The sequence below is a fragment of the Numida meleagris genome, chromosome 3 (genome assembly GCF_002078875.1).
Source record: "Numida meleagris isolate 19003 breed g44 Domestic line chromosome 3, NumMel1.0, whole genome shotgun sequence".
NCBI lineage: Eukaryota > Metazoa > Chordata > Aves > Galliformes > Numididae > Numida > Numida meleagris.
Genome location: NC_034411.1, coordinates 4,095,646 through 4,104,162, shown reverse-complemented (window position 1 = coordinate 4,104,162; position 8,517 = coordinate 4,095,646). Strand labels below are relative to the sequence as shown.

General features: G+C 38.8%; 1 long non-coding RNA gene across 1 annotated transcript; it reads left to right on the top strand.

Moving 5' to 3' along the window:
- Window positions 3,779–7,641, top strand: LOC110397015. Its single transcript, XR_002437464.1, has 3 exons — window positions 3,779–4,002; window positions 4,367–4,484; window positions 6,757–7,641. It is a non-coding gene; the product is annotated as an uncharacterized LOC110397015 (long non-coding RNA).

Below are 8,517 nucleotides of genomic sequence, written 5' to 3'. Positions count from 1 at the left end.
ATATCTTGTTCTATAGGGCCTGTATCTCAAATAAGTGCTCTGTCATCACCTTTGTTTGCTTTACAGGTATGTTTTCTGCATTTTTAGACTGTGTATGGGGAGTGTTAAAAGACTGAAAGTCTTCCATCCAAACGTATGTAACTTTTACTGAGATAAATCTACTACCCTAAGTAAAATCTCTCCCCAGACCACTGACTGACTATGCAATTTTTAGTCTCCAGCTGAGAGTTGATGGTGGATCTCTTCAGCCTTTACCAAGCAGGTCACAGAGTCCTCCTAATCAGTACCAGTGCATTATTGTCTTCTTCTGTGGCTACGTATTGGTCAGGAATGGATTTTAAGTAAAACCCATAGTTTTACAAACATAGTGTTGTTAAGTGAAATGCAATAAGCAGTGTTACTGCTAGAAATGACCTTCTGCAATCTCAAGGAAAGCTAAACAAACTCATGGTAGGCATTACTCTCTGCTAGGCTCACACTAAACAACCTCATGTACACAGATAGTATCCAAGTTACTCTAAAAGCAGCCTAGGATAACATTGGCAACAAACTCCACTGAAACACAGTTGTGACAGACATCACATTAATCATCTCTCACAGCATGTAAAAGGCCTGTTCAGAATGGGAAAGGTAATGCTCATCTGTGTGCTACTTATTTCTTGCTCTATCTTAAAGCTTTAACATGCCTTCATGAAATGGAAATAGGTTGCTTACAAAGCTTGTTTGAGGTCAGTCTAAACAGCAGCAGCAGCAGATGATCCCCATCTACCTGTCTTAATGGAGCCATGTATTCAATTAAGCAAGATGTTTCAGTATCACCTTTAGAGTGGTACAGTATGAGAGTTTGACCTGTCCTACTGTAGTCAGTTAATACTACAGAAAATTTTGTGCTGATACTACTAAGACAGCCAGAACATTTTCAAATCGAACAGTAATTTGTATCTAAGAGCCCCAAAAGAGACGATAGGGAGGGATGAGATTTTTCTGCTCTTTGCATTTTAGCCATCTGGCTGCTGGACAAAATATACCCTATATCATTGGGTATATACAATGAGAAGAGCCAAACTACTTTCAGCTACGTGATAGAATAGACTACTGGTGGTTTAGGTCTCACAAGGTTCCAAAGGTTCCTGACCACTTTCCATGACGGAAACACTGCCTTTGTAAACTGACAGAGATTCATAGGTGGCAGAACTAATTAGGGGGTAGTTTAGTCCTGTATATTTAACAAAGAACTATATGGATCATTACAAGGTATGTAGAGGAAAGGTCATATTGTGCAGTAAGGAATTTAACATACTCTGTAGGAAGGTATTTGGTATCAACCGTGATAAAAGCTGCATTTCACAAACACTTTGATAGTGTTTCTAAGGAAGATAAATGACAATGAGAAAACTCAAAAATCTAAACTTTCTTTACTATTGAGTGATTTGAATAAAAAGCTAATGCTCAGCCTATGCAATCACATCTTTCACCGTTATCTTGCAGGTTAATTTTGCATGGAACTTCAGCTAAAGGTGAGTCAGGCATATAAGTAGTGGGAGATGTCTGGGCTCTGTGAGCACCACACAGTGGTTATGCACCTGAGCCATGTGACATGGCAGTGGGTGACTAATTCCAACTAAGACTGGCAGGGAACCAGAGGGTCTTGAAGCTAAGGAACTAGGAAAAAAGGACAGAGCTTGCTCTTACCAGAATGCCTCATGATACTGATTAAATCATTTGGTATGTCTGACCCTGAGTTCCTCATCTCAAAATGGGAACAATAAGGACACCATTCTTCATTAACTCAAACTACAGGCTTTTTGTCACAAGAAGAATAATGGAATTTACTATGGCAGTAGGTCTATCACAGGCATTTCACACTCAGCAGCACAAGACTTCAAGTACTACTGAAACATAAGCAACAACAGTTTACAGGGAGAAATCCATTCTTTCCAAAAAGCCAGACAAAACATACTGCGTGATCCCCAGCTCCAGCTATAGCTGTAGCATAAATTTCACAAGGTTATTCTTTCTGTATTTCCTTTTCCTTTTGGAGGCTCACACTAGTTAATGAAATCTGTTCATATCTGTAACATTCAGAATAAGTTGGGGAATTATTACTTCATGCTGGTCAAACAATTCACTGTTTTGTTTACAAAAAAAGCCCCGTGCTACATAGCTGGACTGTTGTCATGACCCTTCACCCAGATTTTTTTATAGTAGTTACAAGAATATAATGTGAAAGTATACGAAAAAGCATATCAAAAGTTACTAGTGTAAAGATAAATAAAATTCCATATTGTGTCTAGTAAATTAAGTTTTGATAAATAGCTCTTTCTTGTAGATGAATGAAAATCACTTTAGCATTTACCACTGATTACTGTTCCAAATTCCTATGAAACACAAATAACTGTGCATAATTGTATATGTAAGCTCTTTACAATATGCAGTGAAAAATGAAAGTCTCTGAACTCAATTGTGAACTAAGCCCATTCCAATTTCTGTCGATCATTTTTCTCTGAGTCATGCTTGCTATCATTTTTCCACGGAACTATCATGTTTAACATCACAATTATTTTCAATGGACAAGTCCTGGTAAAACACAGAGGACTGAAGAATTTGACACTGTAAATAGCAGATTTAGATTAGAGCAATCGAAGCAAATTTCCCTTATTATGTCACAGATAACACCAAACTCTCCTCCTCTCTTCTTATGAAGTCCCTTGAAACACTTTCAAGAGCAATTCTTTTGACTCTCAGTCTTTTCTGCACTGAGTCTCTTCAGCAAGTATCACATTTCTGAATGAGCTGGACGTTTCTTGAAGCTATCCTCAGCCTAGATAATGGCTGTAAATTTCCACTGCCCAGCCTGTACCTCATTGTGTGCCACCAGGCTGACCTGACCTTTCTGCAGCCCCAGCCTTTGTGCCATGTTTATGTGCATTCCAGCAGCCCTCCATGCTCCCTGGGCAAGGTTTGAGCCAGGGGGACAAAGGTGGAGGAGAGGTGATGAGACAAAAAGCACGTTAAAGAATTCAAACAGCAGATGCAATCCAGAAGTTAGGCAATTTGCTGCACAGTTCTTGTCACAAATAGGTGATAGACTGATCCTGTTTCCAGCTAAGTTCATGTTGCAGTTACTATAAAGCAAGGAGAATCAGGCTCTCTTAGCCTGTTACTTTGTCATGAACACAGAGCACACTGCAAGCAAGTCTCTTTCCAGTCAAATCTCTTTCCTAATCAGTATATGTGGACCTGTAACTGATTTTGCAGATTACGGCCCTGAACGCATAGCTCTCTACCGAGGGGAGTAAACATATCTTGGAAAGAGAAAAAAAGCTGTGGGCTTTTAAGTAACCTCTGTGCACAAATTTTTGGTGACAAATTCTGAAGGAAGAATGCACACACTTCTTTTGCTGTCTGTCCTACCGCCAAACCTACTCTTTTTTATGTGGAAAATTCAGCTCCCACTGCCTATCCTGTTGGACCCCAGGCCAGAAGCCAGGGCCTGTCAATGCTCTAGACCCACTGCAGAGGAGGAGAGAGGAGCAGAGTCACACACACTGCACAGCTGCATACACTGCATTCATACCATGACAAGCACTTTGCTCTTAAGTCCAGATCAAGAGAAAAAAGACGTAGCTGCTTTGAGCAAGTGCTCACACTCTTGTCATCTTTTACCTTTCTTTCTCTCACCTTCTAATGTAACAAGCCTTCCTCAAAGTGCCAGATCCCTTGCTAGGCTTCTTTTAGCTGCCAGCTCAAGACTATAAATCATAGGAGCAGAGTGAAGCCTGGCTCTGCTTTAAAGGCCAGCTGCCTGATCCTTGCTGTCCTGGAGAGAAGGGAGGTGCCATATCAGGTGCATGAAAGACTGTATGAGCCACAACAGAAGCCATACAAAGTCAAAGGAGAAGGTTAGGATCATCTTTTTGGACTGATACTGGAAGCAGGGCTGCACAGTCGACGGGGAAGAATGCAAAAAATACTAAACAAAATCTCACTTTGCTGGGATGGGTAAGTTTGCCCCGAGTGCTCTCAGTTGATTCTGTTCCTACTGACAGTAATTTCTGTGATTATTTCTTAGATTATCACCAATACTGTCCTGTCATCTCTTCTTCCAAAGTTTACTTAGCTTGTCTTTTAATCTCATTACTGAATGATAGGTAGTATTAAGAGTTATTGTAATTGGCTCTTCATAGCTCTACACGGTGCCTTTAGCTGGCCTTCAACAAAGTAGTCTCCTTACTGATGTCCCTCCCAGTATGAAAACAACAAATTGTATGCTGACAAATCTAGGTCGGGAATTGGTTGAAGCTTCACTCAGCAAGCTTCTCTCAGCAAGCAGAATGGCTACTGTGTGTAATGATTTTTTCCACAGATGTTTTTACAGCAGTGGTGGACCCTGGGACCAAGCTGCTGGAATTACTGAGAACCTGTGAGTTCCTGTCACAAAAGCAGCCTGTCTAGAGATTCCACCAAAAAAACAAGGACTGCAGGTAGAGTTAAAAGTGAACATACAAATGATAATATATCTACTACCACACTGGCTTGAAATAGATGGACTCGCTGGAAACATGCTACCTATGCAGCTATTTAGTGTTCAGCCAGTGTTACTCAGCAGTATCCCTGGACTGAAGGACCCCAGACACTACTGAAGGAAGTTAGCAGCTGGCATTGTCAGCGAGCTACTCTGTGGCTTCTTATTCCTTGTGAGACATGTTGTACCTCTGAAATTATACTTGGGTTAGTTTGGGGAGAGAGTGGTGGTGAGGGGAGGGGTTTAAAAATTAGAGAATTTTAAGTTAAAAATCAGTCAAAGGTTCAAAGATACACCCCCTAAGGAGGATGGAACAGAGTAATGTACCCAAAGAAAATTTCTTAATTCATGGAACTCTTGAAGGGTATTTGAAGGAAACACTCTGCTTCAGTTGCTGGCTTCTTTAATACTACACAAAAGCCAGCAATCCACCTATATTGGGAGCATATGCATGCAGACTGTGCTTTGCATTAGCACAGCTCATGAAGAAAGGAATAAGTATTTCACTGAAAAGTAAACCTAATCTATGTTGTATTAAAGAATCTTACAAGTATGTACACATAGCACATGCAAGCTGAGCATGAGTTTTGCCAATTACACCACTGATAGCAAGACAGCAAATGCAGAGAAACAAAACATATTTATAATTTAGGAAGAAGCAGTAACAATTAGTGAAAAAGCATTCCACATCTGCAAAGAATTAACTGGAAGGTGAGTTCCTCATAGTGGTTCCTACTCCACAGGACTTTTCTTCCAATGAACAAGTGCAAGAACACTATTAGGGTATTTGCAAGTCTACAGAATTAGATTGAGTTGCCTTTGGAATTCAAGCCAGCAACGTTTGTATAAATCTATTGCTAAAAAGCACTACTTTTTTCAGTATTTGTGATGCAGTAGTGTCTACAGTAAAACATTTGTATAGATGGTTGAAAATTCACAAGTTTATAGTTTTCTCCTGAATTTCAAGAGGTCGGAGAAAGCATGCTTAGTATAAAAAAGATAAATTAGCTTCAAAACTAAGAAGCAGTTTCAAACTTTCCCAGGCTAAAGGAGTGCTGTTTTATTCCACCAGTACTAAGTTACATAGAATTAGATTCCTGCCCAAAACATCTTTCTATAATACTTCTCACTACAGGGAATCTAAGCCAAACTCATAATGTTTTACACATTACAAAAAGTGTTATAGTATTAAGAAAACTCATTGAAAGAGAAGGTAAGGAGGAGGGTAGGAATTAAAACTTCTTCTTGTTTAGATGATGAAAAAGGAGCACAGTGAAACAGGGCCACACAAATACTGCCCTGCTGGCCCATTATGTAAGTATCAGCCTGTCAAAGGCCCATTTCCACAGCTCAGGGAAGCAAAGGGGCACAACAGCAGGCAGTGAACACAAATTACAGATGAAAAACACCTTGTCCAGGTCTCTCCATGGGGCTGCCCAGGTTTGAAACCCATCACTATGGGTCCTACTGATAGGAACAGCTCTCCAATCACCTTTCAGACTGCCTAGGGGTGTGGGAAGCATTATGGGATTGCAGGATGACTGTTTTGGGATTACAAAGGATTTATTATGGGATGCTTATGGGAAGAATTAAAGGTGGAAAAATGAGAGAGTCAGGTGATTTGGAGAGGAAGAAGCTGTTGAAAACAGAAGTGGAAGGGCATTAAAGTGGACTGGTTGCATATACATAGTTTGCTAGTTAGTATGCTCATCTGGCCATGCTCTGCACATGATCAGCCTGCCCTATTTTCTTATTAAATTCCATTTGAACCCTTTCATGTGTGAGAGATCCTCCACTGAATGTGCACATGAAAGTATAGGGGGCTGAGTACCTGAAACTAGAATCGGACTACAAGTCATGGGCCTTTATGCCTCTGGTGTCAGCAACTGCAGTGAGTGAGAGTGTGCAAGAATGTAATTGCCAGTGAAGACCAAGACAAATTAGTTGGTGAACAGGGGGAAGTGGCCTGGGAGGTGAATGAGGGCCAGCTCCAGGTGCAAGAGTGTCCACTGACCAGGGATGTGTAAGTGGGTGTGTGCATATCAGCAATTGGAGTGGGGTTGTAGCCTTAGGGGCTCATGCATTCAGATTACATCAACTGGGGAGATGCATGCATGTCTATATACATAACATATGCGTACAGGAAATAGAAGGATTTGAATATTACCAATACTCCTCCTCTATAATTTTTCAAACTCTCCTCATTTCTAAGCCAGTTGTCTATCCCACAGGCTGCACTTCACCTGAAAAGCTGAAAATGAGTCCTTGATTATGTAACCAAGAGAAGTATTTGGACCTCTGAGCGCAGTATTGAAGTATACAATTCTTCTCAGAATGCATGAAGTGTTCTTCATTTATATTTTCTTGGATTTACTCTTTTTTGTATAGAACAGAGGTAACTAGAGGGACATTGCAGCATTTGTGGATCTGTTGTTTTTACTCCTGAGATAACTATGAAAAATGAAACAGTGGAAGACAAAGCTCGTTGCAAAATAATATTTATAATCTGAATGTGTACAAAATGTATCAAATATGCAAGTGCTAACACAAACTGAATTAAGAATTGAGCCTGGAATCTCACGTTTACAGAAATTACTGAAAATACAATTGTCTATTAGGCTGTGGGATACAAAGTTTGTTCAGTTAAAAGGTCTTACTTAAGTATGCTACAATGAAGTCCACCCCATACCAGTAGCTTTAATACTCCAGCCTTAACATCAAAATTCAGAGAGAAAATCAATAAAGGAGAAGGTGTGGATTTATTTTAAATATTGTTTTATAAGTAAATGTGATTATGGGATATACTGTTATTATGAATTATTATAGAAAGTGTGACTCCATCTAACAGGTCTAGAGAAACTGTTCGCATTTACAGCACTCTATACCACCACTGCAGACTGTTAAATCCTGCTAAAACATGACCAGCCTATTGGAACATACATTTCCAGACCCTATCAAATTTAGAATAAACTTCTAGGTATGGTTAAGAAAGCAGAGATAGGAAAAGGGAAAACATATTAGTTTGTTCCTTTAATTAGCACATCTTTAACATTTAACATTTGTTGGCATGTAATACAGAGAAGACATTAAAAATTACATTCTTTATGATGAATTTCCTTCTTTTACATGCTGAATGCTTCATTAAGACAACTCATTCTGAATTGAAAGTCAGATCCTGTTCAGACCAGTAGATGGCACAAACCATTTATTTTACTATATTCATCACAATATTTATTGTAATCTCACAGAATCACCTATTACCTTCAAACCAGGATTTACTGTTTTTAGCATAAATGAGGATGTATAACAACATTAAGACAATCTTTAAATGGCATGGCACTTACAAGAATTATTAGCTAGGTCTAGAAAACATTTAGAAGTAATACAAGAATTCTACTATGTCATGCAACAAAAATAGTCAACAAACACACTACATTTTAAGCTCATTGTATATTTGTAACAACTAGCAATATTGTTAAATATAAAGTACTTACTCAACACTGCAAAAAATGAATGTAGCATGAAAAGGTCCCATTGAGATAGCTGTTTTAAAGATATACCTGCTGGTGAAACTTTTTTCACTGGCTAACTCTGTAATTATAATGTGACTAACAGATTTCCTATAAGGACAAATGCTGGGAAACAACTACAGCAGTTGGCAAAATACCTTGTACAGAAAATAACAACAACAAAACCTTTAGAAGGATAGAATAGAAGCAATATGACTGGGGAATAAAGTAGCCATTTATTCTACAGTTAGAAAAAGGTTTAAAAGAAACAGAAAATAATCAAACCATTAAAAATAATATGAATTTGACACAAAAAGATCAAGAACTCCAAACATATGCCTAAGGCAAAAAAATCTAAATGTCTTAGAGCCAATCACACAACAGCATCTTTAAAATCCACATCATTTCAGAGCCAAGTGAAAAAGACTTTTTATCCAATGTATAAGAGAATCAGAAAGATTTAAATGCCAAAAATACCTATGT